General features: G+C 39.0%; 1 protein-coding gene across 26 annotated transcripts in view; it reads right to left on the bottom strand.

Moving 5' to 3' along the window:
• The window catches only part of CARF (calcium responsive transcription factor), a 100,481-nt gene extending 83,378 nt beyond the window's left edge, over nucleotides 1-17,103 (bottom strand). For 12 of the 26 annotated variants that reach the window (XR_011528556.1, XR_011528536.1, XR_011528535.1 and 9 more), the window contains exons 1-2: nucleotides 16,978-17,103; nucleotides 13,067-13,231 (exon numbers count right to left, since the gene is read on the bottom strand). The gene's annotated coding sequence lies outside the window, so the exon portion shown is untranslated. Of the gene's footprint in view, nucleotides 1-13,066; nucleotides 13,232-14,680; nucleotides 14,844-16,977 lie in introns of all 26 variants that reach the window. The other 14 variants (XR_011528534.1, XR_011528541.1, XR_011528545.1 and 11 more) reach the window with 4 other exon arrangements.
• Between the last annotated feature and the right edge of the window lie 4 nt (nucleotides 17,104-17,107).

The following is a 17,107-nucleotide window of genomic DNA, read 5'->3' as shown; positions in this document are numbered from 1 at the left end:
TCATAATAGCTGAAAGTGGAAACAAGCCTAATGTTCACCAGCTTATGAATGGACCAACAAAATGTGCTATCTTCATATAAAGAGATAGTATTCAGCCATAAGAAGGAAAGAAGTAGTGATACATATACTACCACACAGAATAACCTCAGAAGCATCATGCTAAGTGAAGAAGCCAGACACAAAGAGTCACATATTATATGGTTTCATTTACATAAAACATCCAGTACAGGTAAATCCATACAGGCAGAAAGCAGACTGGTGGGTGCCAAGGACTTAGAGGATGGGGGAACAGAGAGTAACTGCCAAACAGGTATAAGATTTTAATTGGGGATGATGAAAGCATTTTGGAATTAGATAGAGGTGGTACGTGCACAACACTGTGAATGTACAAAATGCCACTGAATTATCCATTTAAAAACAGTTAATTTGGGGGCTAGCCCTGTGACCGAGCAGTTAAGTTCATGCTCTCTGCTTCGGTGGCCGAGGGCTTCACTGGTTCACATCCTGGGCGTGGACCTAGTGCCACTCATCAAGCCGTGGTGAGGCAGCGTTGCACACAGTAGAACTGGAAGAACCTACAACTAGTGTATACACCTATCTACTGGGGGGCTTTGGGGAGAAGAAGAAAGAAAAACATTTTTAAAAGATTGACAACAGATGTTAGTTCGGGTCAATCTTTAAAACACAAAGCAAAAAATGCTTAATTTGGGGGCTGGCTCTGTGGCCCAGCAGCTGGGTTCAGAGTGCTCTGCTTCAGCAGCCTGGGTTTGGTCCCAAGGCCCGGACCTGCACCGCTTGTCAGCAGCTGAACCATGGTGACGACTCACATACAAAGTGGAGGAAGACTGGCACAGATGTTAGCTCAAGGCGAATCTTCCTCAAGCAAAACAAAAGAAGAAGATTGACAACGGATGTTAGCTCAAGGCAAATCTTCTCAAGCAAAAAAAGTAATAAAAACAGTTAATTTTAAGTTACATGAATTTCATGTCAATTTTTTGTGTGGTGCTGAACTAACATCTGTGCCAATCTTCCCATATTTTGTATGTGGGATGCCGCCACAGCATGGCTTGATGAGTGGTGTCTAGGTCCATGCCCAGGGTTCAAACCTGCAAACCCTGGGCCACCAAAGCGGAGTGCATGAAATTAACCACTACAGCACTCAGCCAGCCCTCACCTCAACGTTTTTAAAAAAGTAAAATGGTACCAAAAAGAAAAAACAGATGTACGTGTGTGAGTATGTTATGTGTGTGTGACAATCAGGAAAATGTGAACATGCATTATATAGTTGATGATACTAAGGAATTTTTGGTGTGTCTTTAGGTCTGTGAATGATATTATGGATGAAATTAATTACATGATGTTATGATATCCAGGATTTGAGGTGCTCTCTCTCTCTCTGTGCCTACTACTTACCTCAGTTTCCTCTTGTGTGGCTCTGTGTGGCATGCACGCCTCTTCTTGGGAACTGTGAGTAAAAAGCTATTTTTTCAATGGCAATCATCTCCTGATTTGTTGGCCTCACCATATCTGAATAGAAATAAAATCTATTTTAGGAGTGAAGTCAGCATCATGGAGGAGTGAGCTCTTTCGTTAGAGTCTCTCCCCTAAGATACAATGAAAAGGACATTTGTAAAGCAACAGAGGGCATGCACGCAAGACAACAGACATCTGAGAGACCCAGACAGCTGTACATCTGAAGGTGGGGGTGCTGGACCCTCCAGAAAGCAGTGGAAGGAGGTATGGGAATCTCTCTCCCTCTACAACTGCAGCGACCTAGGGTGCTGGACTGCGCGTGGCCCTCAGGGGAGAGGGGAAAGGGGCAGTCCTGCACAGGAACGCCTTTGCTCTCCAAGTTCCCTCACAGCCCATGTAAAAACTCCACATGGAGAAGACAAAGCAACCTTAACACCCCAGTTACATCAATGGATGGATCATCCATATAGAAAGTCAACAAGGAAATAGTGGAATTAAGTGAAAAACTAAACCAGATGGGCTTAATAGATATATATGGAACACTCTATCCAAAAACAGCAGAATATACATTCTTCTCAAGTGTGCATGGAACATTCACAAATACAGACCATATGTTGGGAAACAAAGCAAGCCTCAACAAATCTAAGAAGACTGAAATCATACCAACCATCTTTTCCAACCATAATGCTATGAACTAGAAATCAACCACAAGAAAAAAGGTGGGAAAGTGACAAATATGTAGAGACGAAACAACATGCTACAGAACAACAAATGGATCATTGAAGAAATTAAAGGAAAAATAAAAAAATATCTGGAGATAAATGAAAATGAAAATACACCATACCAACTCATATGGGATGCAGCAAAAGCACTCCTAAAAATAAAATTCATAACAATACAGGCCAACCTTAACAAACAAGAAAAATCTCAAATAAGCACTCTTAAACTACACCTAATAGAACTAGGAAAAGAAGAACAAACAAAGCCCAAAGTCATCAGAAGGAGGGAAATAATAAAAATTAGAACAGAAACACATGAAATTGAAACAACAACAACAAAAAAACAGTAGAAAGGACCAGTGAAACTAAGAGCCAGTTCTTCGAAAAGATAAACAAAATTGACAAACCATTAGCCAGACTTACTAGAAAAAAAGAGAGAAGGTTCAAATAAATAAAATTAGAAATGGAACAGGAGACATTAGAAAGGACACCACAGAAATACAAAGGGTTATAAGAGAATACCATGAAAAACTATATACCAACAAATTAGATAATCTGGAAGAAATGATTCATACAAACTCCCAAAACTGAAGCAAGAAGAAATAGAGACTCTGAATAGATCAATCACAAGTAAAGAGATTGAAACAGTAATCAAAAACCTCCCAAAAACAAACATCTTGGACCAGATGGCTTCTCTGGAGAATTCTACCAAACATTCAAAGAAGATTTAATACCTATCCTTCTAAAACTATTCCAAAAAGTTGAAGAAGATGGAGCACTTCCCAACACATTTTACAAAGCCAACATCACTCTGATCCAAAAGCCAGACAAGGACAACACAAAGAAGGCAAATTACAGGCCAATATCGCTGATGAACATAGATACAACGATCCACAACAAAATATCTGGCAAACTGAATACAACAATACATTAAAAAGATCATACACTATGATCAAGTGGGATTTATACCAGGGACGCAGGGATGGTTCAACATCCACAAATCAATGTGATACACCACATTAACAAAATGAGGAATAAAAACCACATGATCATCTCCATAGACGCAGAGAAAGCATTTGACAGGATCGAACATCCATTTATGATAAAAAAGCTCTCAATAAAATGGGTATAGAAGGAAAGCATCTCAACATAATAAAGGCCATATATGACAAACCCATAGCCAACTACTCAATGGCTCTGAATGGCTCTGACTCAATGAAAACTGAAAGCCATCCCTCTGAGGATAGGAACAAAACAAGGGTGCCCACTCTCATCATTCTTATTCAACACAGTACTAAAGGTTTTGGCCAGAGTAATTAGGCAAGAGACAGGAATAAAAGGTATCCAAATTGGCAATGAAGAAGCAAAATTCTCGCTATTTGCAGACGACATGATTTTATATGTAGAAAACCCTACAGAATCTATCAGAAAACTATTACAAATAATCAACAATTACAGTAAAGTTGCAGGGTACAAAATCAACTTATAAAAATCAGTTGCATTTCTATACTCTAATAATGAACTAACAGAAAGAGAACTGAAGACTATAATCTCATTTACAATCGCAACAAAAAGAACAAAATATCTAGGAAAAAATTTACCCAAGGAAGTGAAAGCCCTATACAATGAAAACAATAAGACATTATTGAAAGAAATCAATGATGACATAAAGAAATGGAGGGGGCCAGCCTGGTGGCGCAATGGTTAAGTTTGCACGTTCCGCTTCAGCGGCCCAGGGTTTGCTGGTTTGGATCCTGGGTGTGGACAGGGCACTGCTTGGCAAGCCATGCTGTGGTAGGCATCCCACATATAAAGTGGAGGAAGATGGGCACGGATGTAAACTCAGGGCCAGCCTTCCTCAGCAAAAAAAGGAAGATTGGCAGCAGATGTTAGCTCAGGGCTAATCTTCCTCAAAAAATAAAAAAAGAAAGAAAGAAATGGAAAGATATTCCATGCACATGTATCAGAAGAATAAACACAGTTAAAATGTCCATACTGGGGCCGGCCCCGTGGTCAAGTGGTTCAGTTCATGTGCTCTGCTTCGGTGGCCCAGGGTTTTGCTGGTTCAGATCCTGGGAGCGGACATGGCACTGCTCATCAGGCCATGCTGAGGCAGCATCCCACACGCCACAACTAGAAGGACCTACAACTAGAATATACAACTATGTACTGGGGGGGCTTTGGGGAGAAGAAGAAGGAAAAAAAAAAAAACATTGGCAAAAGATGTTAGCTCAGGGCCAATCTTTAAAAAAGAAAAAATTGTCCATACTACCTAAAGCAATCTACAGATTCAATGCAATCCCAGTCACAATCCCAATGACACTGCTTGAGGAAATAGAACAAAGAATCATAAAATTCATTTGGGGCAACAAAGGACCCTGAATAGCTAAAGCAACCCTCAGAAAAAAGAACAAAGCTGGAGGCATCACAATCTCTGACTTCAAAATATACTACAAAGCTATAGTAATAAAACAGCATGGTACTAGCAGAAAAACAGACACACAGATCAATGCAGGAGATCTGAAAGCAAAGATATAAAACCATACATCTATGGACACCTAGTCACCCACAAATGAGCTACGAATATACAGTGGAGAAAGGAAAGGCTCTTCAATAAATGGTGCTGGGAAAACTGGACAGCCACATGCAAAAGAATGAAAGTAGACCAATATCTTTTGCCATACACTAAAATTAACTCAAAATGGATTAGCAACTTGAAGGTAAGACCTGAAACCACAAAACTCCTAGAAGAAAAACAGGCAGTACACTCTTTGACATCAATCTTAGAAGGTTCTTTTCAAACACTATGTCTACTTGGACGAGGGAAACAAATGAAGAAATAGACAAGTGGGACTTCATCAGACTAAAGAGCTTCTGCAAGGCAAAGGAAACCTGAACAAAATGAAAAGACAACCCACTAACTGGGAGAAAATATTTGCAAATCATATATCCAAAAAAGGGTTAATCCCCAAAATATATAAAGAAGTCACACAACTCAACAACAAAAAAACAAACAATCAAAAAATGGGCAGAAGATATGAACAGACATTTTCCCAAAGAAGATACACAGATGGCCAACAGGCACGTGAAAAGATGTTCCACATCAATAATGAGCAGGGAAATGCCAATCAAAACTACACTGAGACATCATCTTACACCTGTTAGAATGGCTATAATCACGAAGACAAAAAAGAAATGTTGGAGAGGGTGTGGAGCAAAGGGAACCCTCATCCACAGCTAGTGGGAATGCAAACTCCTGCAGCCACTATGGAAAACAGTATAGAGATTTCTCAGAAAATTAAAAATACAAATACCATATGACCCAGCTATCACATTACTGGGTATTTATCCAAAGAACTTGAAATCAACAATTCAAAGAGACTAACACACCCCTATGTTCATTGCAGCATTATTCACAATAACCAAGACATGGAAGCGATCCATGTGCCCATCAACAGAAGAATGGATAAAGAAGATGTGGTGTATATATATATATATATATATATATATGTATATACATATACAATGGAATACTACTCAGCCACAAAAAGACAAAATTGTCCCATTTGCAACAACATAGAGGGACTTAGAGAGTGTTACATTAAGCAAAACAAGCCCCACAGAGAAAGACTAACACCTTATGATTTCACTCATATGTGGAAGATAAACTAACACAGGGACAAAGAGAACAGATTAGTGGTTACCACAGGGGAAGTTGGGGAGTGGGCATAAGGGGTAAAGGGGCACATTTAAATGGTGACGGACAAATAATAATGTACAACTGAAATTACACAGTTATAAACTATTATGACCTAAGTAAAAAAAAAAAGAAAAGAAAAGGAAATGATAGGCTTTGAGGTTGCCTTTGAAAGCAGTTGGGAGCTCCTTGGCATCAAGAGAAATGTCTCACTGCGAGGCTATTCTCTAGAAAAGATAAAGTTTTCAGTCCAATAAAAAAAATCTATTTTAAAATAATCATAAACATATAAATGCTAGCATCCTAAATAAAACCTCAGCAAACAAAATCCAGCAATGTATAATAAAAAATGTTCTATCTCAGATGCCACCAACTTTAAGTACAGCCAATATGAACAGTAAGTTTAGACTAGAATTTTATATGAACAAAGTATGATACCAGCTGCCTAAAATAGCACAATGGCATTAAAAAAATGAAAATTCTAGAGATAAACTTGACAAAGATATGGAAGATCTATGCACTGAAAACTACAAAACCTAGATGGGAGAAATTAAAAAACTGTTAGAATTAATAAACAAATTCAGTAAAGTTGCAAGATACAAAATCAATACATAATTTGTTATTTCTATACACTAATAATGAACTATGAGAAAGGGAAATTTAAAAACCAATCCTATTTACAATTGTATCAAAAAGAATAAAATACCTAGGAATAAATTTAACCAAGGAGGTGAAAGACTTGTATAGTGAAAACTACAAGACATTAATGAAAGAAAGTGAAGATACAAATAAATGGGAAAATTTTCAATGCTCATGGATTGGGAGAATCAATATTGTTAAAATGTCCTTACTACCCAAAGCAATGAACAAATTCAATGCAATCCCTATCAAAATTCCAACGACACTTTTCACAGAACTAGAATAATCCCAAAATTTATATAGAACCACAAAAGACCCCAAATAGCCAAAGAAATCTTGAGAAAGAAGAAGAAAGCTAGAGGTATCATGCTCCCTGATATCAAATTATATTACAAGGCTATAGAAATTACAACTTAATGGTATTGGTATAAAAACAGACACACAGATCAATGAAACAGAATAGAGTCCAGAAATCAATCCAGGCATATATGGTCAATTAATTTATGACAAATGAGCCAAGAATATACAATGGGAAAGAACAGTCTTTCAATAAATGGTGTTAGGAAACCTGGACAGCCATATGTAAAAGAATGAAACTCAACCACTATCTTATACTGTACACAAAAATAACTTAAAATGGATTAAAGGCTTGAACATAAGACCTGAAATCACAGAACTCCTAGAAGAAAACATAGGTGGTAAACTCCTTGACATAGGTCTTGGTGATGATTTTTACAATCTGATACCAAAAGCAAAAGCAACAAAAGCAAAAAAGTCCCAAGTGGGACTACATCAAACTAAAAAGCTTCTGCACAGCAAAGGAAACCATCAATGAAGCAAAAAGGCAACCTACTGAATGGAAAAAAATATTTGCAAATCATATATCTGATAAGGGATTAATATCTAAAATAAATAAAGAATTCATACAAGTCAACAGCAAAAAATCCAAACAATCTGATTTAAAAATGGGCAGAAGATCTGAATAGATATGTTTCCAAAGATGATATACAGATGGCCAACAGATACATGATAAGATGCTCAACATCATTAATCATCAGGGAAATGCAAATCAAAATTACACCAATTATAGTATCATAAAGAATTGTTCCATCACCATAAAAATCTCCTGTTACGTCATCTATTTATCCCTCCCTAACACCCTTCCACCCTCCAACACCATCCCCAACCTCTGACAACTACTGATCTTGTTACTATGTCTATAGTTTTGCCTTTTCAAGAACGCCATATATTTGGAATCATACAGTATATAGCCTTTTCAAACTGTCTTCTTTCATTTGTCAGTGTGCATTTAATGTTTCTCCATGTCTTTCTGTGGCTTGATAGCCTATTTCTTTCTATCACTGAATAATAATAATTCATTGTATGGATATACTACAGAGTGTCTATACATTCACCTATTGAAGGACATCGTGGTTGCTTCCAAGTTTTGGCAATTGTGAATAAAGGTGCTATGACTATCCATGTGTAGATTTTTGTTGGACATAAATTTTCAGCTCATTTGGGTAAATACCTAGTAGTACAATTGCTGGATTTTATCGTAAGCCTATGATTTTTATGGTGATGAAACAATTCTTTATGATACTGTAATGGTGGATACATGACTTTACGCATTTGGCAAAATCCATAAAACTGTCCAACACAAAGAGTGAACCTTAACGAAAACTAAGGACTTTTGTTCATAATAATGTATCAACAGTGGTTCATTAATTTTAAGAAATGTACCACACTAATGCAAGACGCTAATATAGTCATGTGCCACGTAAAAACGTTTTGGTCAACAACAGACCATATATATGACAGTGGTCCCATAAGATTAGTACCATAGAGCCAAGCTGTAGAGTAGGCTATACCACCTAGGTTTGTGTAAGTGCTGTATGGGAGGAAGAAATTTTCCTCTATACTCCTGGCTGGTCTAAGAATTAAACTGTCATGAGACAGATTAACAGGAGAAAAACAAACAAAAGTTTAATAACATGTACACATGGGAGAAACAGAGGAAAACCAAGTGACTGACCAAAATGGCTGGAGCCCTCACCTTAAATGCCATCCTCAGCCAAAGATAAAAGAAAGTGTTGGGGGTGAGGAGAGTGGACTTCAAAGGGAAAGAACACAATTCACAGGTAGGTGAAAAGGAGAAAATGTTTGGAAAACAGGTGTTTGGCCACACAGAAACAGAAGAACACAGAGGGGAGCCCAAGAAACAGATTTTTCTAGGTTCCTCCCTATCTACCACCTAGTTCATGTTACGCTAAGGTGGTAGCCTGCTTCCTGAGACATGTTTTTTTTACCTGAATTCTTTTGGGCAGTTAAGGTGGAGGTAACGAAAAAAAAAACCAGATTTTTACGAATCTTTCATTTCTTAAAAAGAATCAGCCTAAAATAATCCCTACGTTAAAGAGACACATTTTGGGGTAGAAAATTTTGTTCCCTTTCAGTACACTCTATGATGTTCGCACAACCACAAAATCACCTAAGGACGCGTTTCTCAGTAGAGATCCCTGCAGTAAAGCAACGCATAACTGTAACGGAAAACAGTGTGCTGGGGGGAGGGTGGGAGACGAGGGGGAGGAACATGGAAATCTTTGTATTAGCTGCTCGATTTTTCTCTAAATCTAAAACTGTTCTAAAGAAAGTCTTTCAGTTAAAAAAAAAAAAAAGCAATCAGAGAGACTGTAAACCAAAGCCAACAACAAATCACAGTATATGAACTCCAAAATTATCCTGGAAGTTTTGGTTAAGTTATCACACTCTGGACAATGTTGGAGTTAGGTTGCAAAAGAAAATATATTATTTTTTCACTAACTTTTAAAATAAAAATGAGAAGGTTTTGTCAGTAAAATTGTATAAAATAGTTGAAGAGAGTGTTCTGTAGTGATAGGGTATAGGTTTGAATTTCAACTTTATACTTACTTGTCAAATTAGCTAATGACTCTGAGACTTAGTTTTCTCATCTGCAAATTGGCAATACCATTGTATTCACCTCTTTGGGTTGTTACAAAGATTAAACAAAGTAATGTATGCAAAGGGCTTGGTGCAATTCCTAGTACAAGGTCAGTGCTCAGTAAATTACTTTTCAATCTTTAATTGTGCAAACTAAGATTAAAATTTCACCTACCCAGACTAAATAAACTCTTAGCTTCTTAAGGGCAAAAATTTGTTAACAGTCATCTCATCAATGTAATCAAAACTTTCATCAATGTAATCAAAACTTATCTGGACTTAGTATGAAGCTTCTAAATATACTTTTCTATACTGTCTGAAAAAAATTACAAAAAGTTTTTCAGTTTTAGATGACTAATAGACTCTATTTCAACATTACTATTGTTTAGTTTAAAAATTCACACATCTTTGGGGCCAGTCCGGTGGTGCAGTGGTTAAGTTCACACCTTCCGCTTCGATGGCCCAGGGTTTGCCAGCCGGATCCCAGGTGTGGACCTATGCACCGCTTGACAAGCCATGCTGTGGTAGGCGTCCCACATATAAAGTAGAGGAAGATGGGCATGGATGTTAGCTCAGGGCCAGTCTTCCTCAGCAAAAAGAAGAGGATTGGCGGCAGATGTTAGCTCAGGGGTAATCTTCCTCAAAAAAAGAAAAATTCACAAAACACATAAATGTAATAGAGAAAGAACATGGGGTCAGTCTAGATTTAATGAAAAATTCAAATTGCTAATTTCTCTGAACTTCAATTTCTAGTTCTTTAAAATGAGGAGTTGGTATGGGTGATATCAAAGATCCCAGCTAGTTCTAAGATTTTATGTTTCTAACAGTAGATTATCCTGACTTTTTTTTTTTTTTTTTTTTTGCTTGAGGAAGATTGTCCCTGAGCTAACCTCTGTGCCAATCTTCCCCTATTTTTTGTATGTGGGACACTGCCACAGCAGTGCTTGACAAGTAGTGTGTGGGTTCACACCTAGGATCTGAACCCCCAAACCCCAGGCCACCAAAGTGGAGAACACAAACTTAACCACTACACTACTTGGCCGGCTCCTAATTTTTTTAAGTATATTGAAATATTCACTGTTTAAAGATATTGACATTAAGATTTAAAAATATTTTTGAGAGCTCTTTAATTTTTTAATGTAAGTATTATTATGATAGAATAAAGATTATGCATTTAATTGTGATAGCCAAAAAATAATTTAATGTTTATAGACAATTATTAGCTAGAATCATTAACAAACACTCTACTGTTACGTGGTGTAGGACCTATTATCACCATTTTACAGAAAAGGAAACTGAGGCCCACTGTTCAAGGGTATAAGGTTATCATTTATTGAGCACTTAGCATAGTAACGCACTATGCTAAAGCTGTTTTACATACATCATTTTATTTAATCCTTTCAACAAACCTGTGATTCAGCTGCTTTCTCCAAGTTACATATAAGGAAATAAGAATCAGGCAATTAAATAACTTTCCCAAGATTACAGAAATACTAAGCGGCTGAGCAAGGATTCAAACCTACATTTATTGATTCCAAAGCCCACTCTTTATTATCACAATAGGACCGCTTTCAAGGTAACAGACAGCTCCCTCCTTCCTTCATTAGTCACAGCTTTAAATCTTTTTTTGAGGGAGAGGATAGGTTAACAGATAAGAGATGCTAAAAAAAGTTCTTTGTGCATTTGTTCTCAACTTGTCCTGGTTGAAATTTAATTACAGGCAGTCCCTATGACACACAAGCCCCCCCTGCAAGCAACCTACAGCTCTCTAACCCGATGAAGAGGCCAGAGCTCTAACCACACAGGCATGGCGTCCACTGCGAAGACCTTCTGTAAAGAGAGTCAGGAGCGCAGCTCGGGAAAGAGAGGGAAAAGTGCAACTAGCTTAGGGGAAAGAACCCTAAAAACTCACGCCTAGTTTCCCAATAGGTGCCCTGATCCTGTTACAAATTGTCCCCACTGGCCTACATCTTTTTCATTTTGTTTACTTTCTCTTACCCTATCTGAAATTTCACCAATGAAATAAATTTTCATTGGAGTTAACCAGCATTTTCTCTCAAAAAGCGAAAAACTCTGGAGAGACTATCAGTCATTAAGAAATTTGTGTAAATTTCTATCAGGATATCTTTCCTCTTTTAAGATGAGTTAAAAACACCTACCCTGAAAAGCTTAATTTGGAGGTGAGAAAGCAAGTGCATTTGAACTCAAAGCACTTAAACTTAAAAGGGATTCGGCAGGCCTGAGCTAGGTGCTGCCGTGAAGACGCAGGGCAGGGTGACCGCCCTAGGGAAGGCGTGGGGAGGATGCTCACAGAGAAGCTTGCCAAGGCAAACCTCTTACTTCAGAACTTTGCCCAGACTGGGATCTGGCCAATGGAAGAAAGACAACTTCTTTTCTCTATTGTCTTCTGAGAACACAAAACTCAAAATTTTCCCTTCAATATGCACCACAGGACATCTGAAACAAGCCTTTGTGATTGTTGTTAGTGCCATTGTGTCGACTCTGACTCCTAGTGACCATGTGGACAGCACAGCCGAACCCCGCCCAGCCTTTTTGCGCCATCCTCTCACCTTCCGGCGCTGTATCAGACAATGCTATTCACAGGTTTTCACGGCCAAGTTTTTCAGAAGTGAGTAGCCAGGTCCTTCTTCCTAGTCTGTCTAGTCTGGAAGCTTCACTGAAACCTGTCCACTGTGGGTGACCCTCCTGGCATTTGAAATACTGGTGGCAGAGCTTTCAGCAGCACAGCAACAGTATGACAACCAACAGACAGATGGTGTGGTTCCCTGACCAGGAAATGGTCCCGGGTGGTGGGGATGAGCGCACAGAATCCTAACCACTAGACCACCAGGGTTGGTGTTATTGTGATTACACTGATGAAATACTACTTTAAGTAGTTTCTATATGCAAAAGTGGGTTTCAATATCTATTGACCTAACCCATTGTTGAAGTGGAGATTAAAAGTACATTTTTAAGGGGGTGGCCCAGTGGCATAGTGCTTAACTTTGCACGTTCCACTCTGGTGGCCCAGGGTTCGTGGGTTCACATCACATCCCAGGTGTGGACCTAGCACAGCTCATCAAGCCATGCTGTGGTAGCATCCCACATAAAATGGAGGAAGATTGGCACAGATGTTAGCTCAGAACAATCTTCCTCAAGCAAACAAATAAAGTACATTCTTAAGTTACAGACATCCTTTTTGAAAAATAATTTGAATACAGTGAAAAGTATTACTCCTTCCTCCCCTAATTCTTCTATCAATCTGCATTACTTTCTTCAAGCTTGACAATTGCAGGGTGATTCAAAATAGCCGATTTTCCCATCTAACCTCAATGTTAGTATGTGCTGTAAATATTATCCCTAACTTTCAATTAACTATGTGAAAGTAAAGTTTTTAAGAATGAAGATATTAATATTAAGTAGCTAGGTATAAAATGTTCTTTTCCAACTGGTAACCACAAACAGAACAAAGTACCTATAAACAAAGTACAATTTGACTTTTTCATTAATATGTAATAGGCAACAGTTGATTTTTATAGAGCTATAACCTTCAATTAGTTAAAAATAAGACTATTACCTTCAGGCAGTAGCTCAAGTTTAAATTCCAGGCCTGGAGCATTCTACTACCCACAAAATGCCCTCTCTTGTTCACTGAAGTTCTTCCTTTTGGGGCACTAAATCATGATAGTTGTAACTTCATTTATGTGAAAGCTATAATTATATCTTCATAGCAGCATTTTTTCTGTAATGAGAAGGCAGGTATTCATATACATTTTACTTTCCTACACATAAAGAAAACTAGTTTTATTATAAAATAGCCATCACCAGCCTGGTATAACAGAACCATCAATTGACTCAGTTAAAGAGAACTAAAGCCTAGGACTGACTTTACAGATAACTGCTTGTGTCCTGGGGCAGGTGACTTAACCTCTCTGTGTTTGTTTCCTTATCTAAAGTTAGGTAGTTGGACTAAGGTTTTAACTCTCACATTCTATAACTACTACTGACACAAAGACCTCTACAGGAAATTACATTTTTCTCCATAAGAAAAATATTTACAAATAGGGCATCTTTCGGAGTCACGGAAGCTTGAACACAAAGGCCCCCCTCCCCACATCCCACTGCCTGTAAAATCCCAGCCTTGATTTGACAAGCTTATTTCTTAGGCAAGTGGAATTGGGATTGGAGAAAGAGAGCTGAAAAAAAGAAGAAAGTATTAAATATGTAGTCTAGACAGTTAATCATGATTGGACTTCAGAACATACACTAACGCATTAATTTTGCTTTCTAGAACGTTTCATATCACATTAAAAAAGTGGATGTTACCTTATATTAAAAGCAAAGATTAGGAAGAAAGTGTTAAATTAAAAATTTGCTGTTTTTATTTATAGAGGAAAGGGCTGTTTATTGTTGATACATAATGAATGCACGGCAGAGGGAGGAGACTGCTCGGGCTGTAGTGACCCACATCTCTGCGGATCATACGTGGTCTATTGCTGTTTTGATTTTGTTGAACAGCATTTCTGTGTGTTCAAAATTTGAGAGGTAATTCTCAGCTGCAATTTCTAAAATATTGTCTTAACATCTGATCATTTTGTTGAGTTTCTCCTACAGGCTTTTGTGTAGTAAAATGTATGCGTTAAAACCAGTGGTCCGAGAATAAATCACCAGACAGGATAACTCAAGGATGAAGCCCCTTGAAGTTTAGTCAGAGTTTCTCTTAATTCTACGTAGCTTGGTTACTGTCTCAAGATTTAAAGGATCTTGAAATTTATTCAATATCAGTGTCAGATCTTATTAACTACATTAAAAAATATTGCTCAGAAGTACTTTAGAAAATACAATTTCTCTCCTCTTTCAGGGTAGGTAAATGACATAATGTTCATTTTATGATGTATACAAAATTACTATGAATAAGTGATGTCAAAAATTAAATCAAGACTCCTAGTTCACAAATAATTTATAAAATAATTTATTTTTTTAAAGATGGGTTTTGAAAGTTGTAGTATGTTAAATCAACATCAAATTTTTAAATGTATGTAAATATACATAAACAATAACTCATTTTAACTTTTCAGTGAAAAAAATTTAACACTAGTGTTCACAATGTCTCTTTTATCTAAGGTTTGTCCTCCCTATAAACTTCCCTGTAATCTTGGTTCTACCCATTTCTTACCCTGTACACACATACCTCTTTTTACCTCTTTGCTCTTTGACACCTTCACAAATTATTCCCTATAATCCTCACAATGCCTATGAGGTAGATCTTATTATGTCGAGTCATAGGGAAGAAAACCAAAGCTGTCAAGTGAGTCGCTCAAGATCACAGACAGCATCAGAGCTCAGATTCAAGACTAAGCAGGGGGAAAAAAAAAAAAGAACAGTGAGGACTCCAAAGCCCATGCATAGTCTTTATACTATACCACACCATGACCTCATATACAGAAAAAAGAAACATATAATCAAGAAAAATATATTTTCCAAGCTGTGGTTCTCCAGCCAACAATGAGTCTTCATCGGGACCGTAGCAAACGAATCATGCAATCATGCAGGAGATGGTTAAGAACCAAAAGCTTGCAGTTAATCTTCTAAGTAAATTTAAGAAAAACAAAGTAAAAGCACTAACTACCCCAGGTATTGCACAGAGGCAACACCAAACATGACAAGTCACTGTTGAAAAAATACCAAAGCCATCACACTGGGAGTACACTTATTCTGGAACACTTATTAACTAATTTTCCCTTAACTAAAGGTCACAGTCAAATGAAAAATGTATTTCAGTGAATTCAACATTTCTGCTTTGCAAATTGAAGATTCTTCTTCCTAAGCATTCAGGTTCTGTATCTTACTGATCATATTTTTCAATTCAAATTAAGATCAACCTGTATTGACTCCATCAGGTATTGTATTTTCTTATTTTGATAGATTTCAAATTAATGATAGCTAAAAATGTATTAGTCTACTGATTAACTAAACATTTTTAGAAGATATTTTAACCAGTGATATATTATCAATAATAAAAAATTATCTGAAAAAGAACTCAATTATTTGAAAATTTAGGTTCTAAGAATTTTAATTGAAGCAGTTTTACTGCTGTAACTCAAAAATCACTTAATGTTTAGAGGAGAATTTTAAAACTGTCAAATTTCTTTCCACTTCTCCAAAATTTTAAAAATATGGATTAAACAGCAGGACTTCAATTTAAAAAGTGTTTCAAACTTCAGGTGGTCTAACTTACAGGACACACACAATTCTCACCATTGCAATGAATCACACGGTTAAATGACCACCGTTGCCATCTGCAAGCCCAGTCCTTTCCTAGAACTTCAGCACCTAGGCTTTCTCATTTTATTCTTCTAACCATGAGGCTGTTCTCCCTTATTCACATTGGCAAACCATCTACTTCAACTGACATCAAATGATGATGGTAATAACAGTTAACGTTTACTATGTGGCATTTAATTCTCACAGTTGAGGAAAGCGTGGCACAGAGAGGTTAACAAATTAGTAGCTGAGGCAGGATTCAAAGTTCCTGGGCCCGCATTCGGGTTCCAAGGCCTGCATTCTAAACAGGTGAGTCAACTGAGACCAGTCCTAGCTTCTCCGCCACGCCTCTCTAACAAAAGATTACCTTTCGCTTACAATTGTTTAAATCACTTCCCATATTCTAAGGTTGACTTAAATGTCGGGTGTCTACTAGTAATTTCAGTACATCTTCAGGCAAGGGAAAAGAGGACAGCTTCAGTCGTCTTCACCTGCACACAGCGCGCCCCGCCTGATTCTAAACCACTGTCTCCTGGAGGCCCCCTCTGGGAGCTTTCCTGGAGAACGCCCTAAAAAGCGACTTTGAGATCCGGATAGTTCTCTCTCCGTCCATCCTCCCTCAGAAAGACAACTACGTTAGAGTAATCCTCGGGCACTGCGATGAAGGCACAGGCCTTTGGGTAACTTCAAGACAAAAAAAAAAATGTCGGAGCGCGGAGAGGGCGTGGGAGGACGCCCTTCCCGGTCTACACGTACACTAACACGGGCGCACACAGAGAAGAGCCCCCGAGAGCGCGGGCGCCGCCGCCCGGGGCCGTCCTTCCCGCGGCGGGGCTCCCCGGGCTCGGCTCCCCGCCTCGGCACGCCCAGCCTCCACCCGCGCCGCCGGCCTCGCCGGGGCCCGCGAGCGCGTCCCGGGCGGGGTGGGCCTCGCCATGGAGGGCCCCGCGAGGCCGCGAGGCGGGGCGCGGACGCCTCAGGGCCGGGCTGCGGCAGGGGCGGGGACGGCGGCGGCTCGGGGGCCGGCGGGTCGGGAGGTGACGGGAGGAGGACGCAGGAGAGGGAAGGGGGCTGGGAGGCAGCGTCCGGTCCGTCGGCGCTGACAGCTCTGCCAAACCTCCGACTCGCCCAGTCCCGCCGCCGCCGAGAGCCCTACAGGGCGAGCAGGGAAGTCCACCAAGTGCTGGAGCAGAGGGGAGAAAATTCAAAACGAGTCTACTCAACCTCGTCTTGGCTCCGAGGCCCCGCCATGGAGACCAGCACCATGCGCAGGCGCACCACTCCGAGAGCGCGCAGCGCAGGGCCAGGAGAAACGTCCACTGTCGGCCACCGTCCTCGGTTGCCTTTCAGATTC

The sequence above is a fragment of the Equus przewalskii genome, chromosome 17 (assembly GCF_037783145.1).
Source record: "Equus przewalskii isolate Varuska chromosome 17, EquPr2, whole genome shotgun sequence".
Taxonomy (NCBI): domain Eukaryota; kingdom Metazoa; phylum Chordata; class Mammalia; order Perissodactyla; family Equidae; genus Equus; species Equus przewalskii.
The sequence above is the reverse complement of the archived record's forward strand: the minus strand, read 5'-3'. Positions and strand labels throughout refer to the sequence as shown.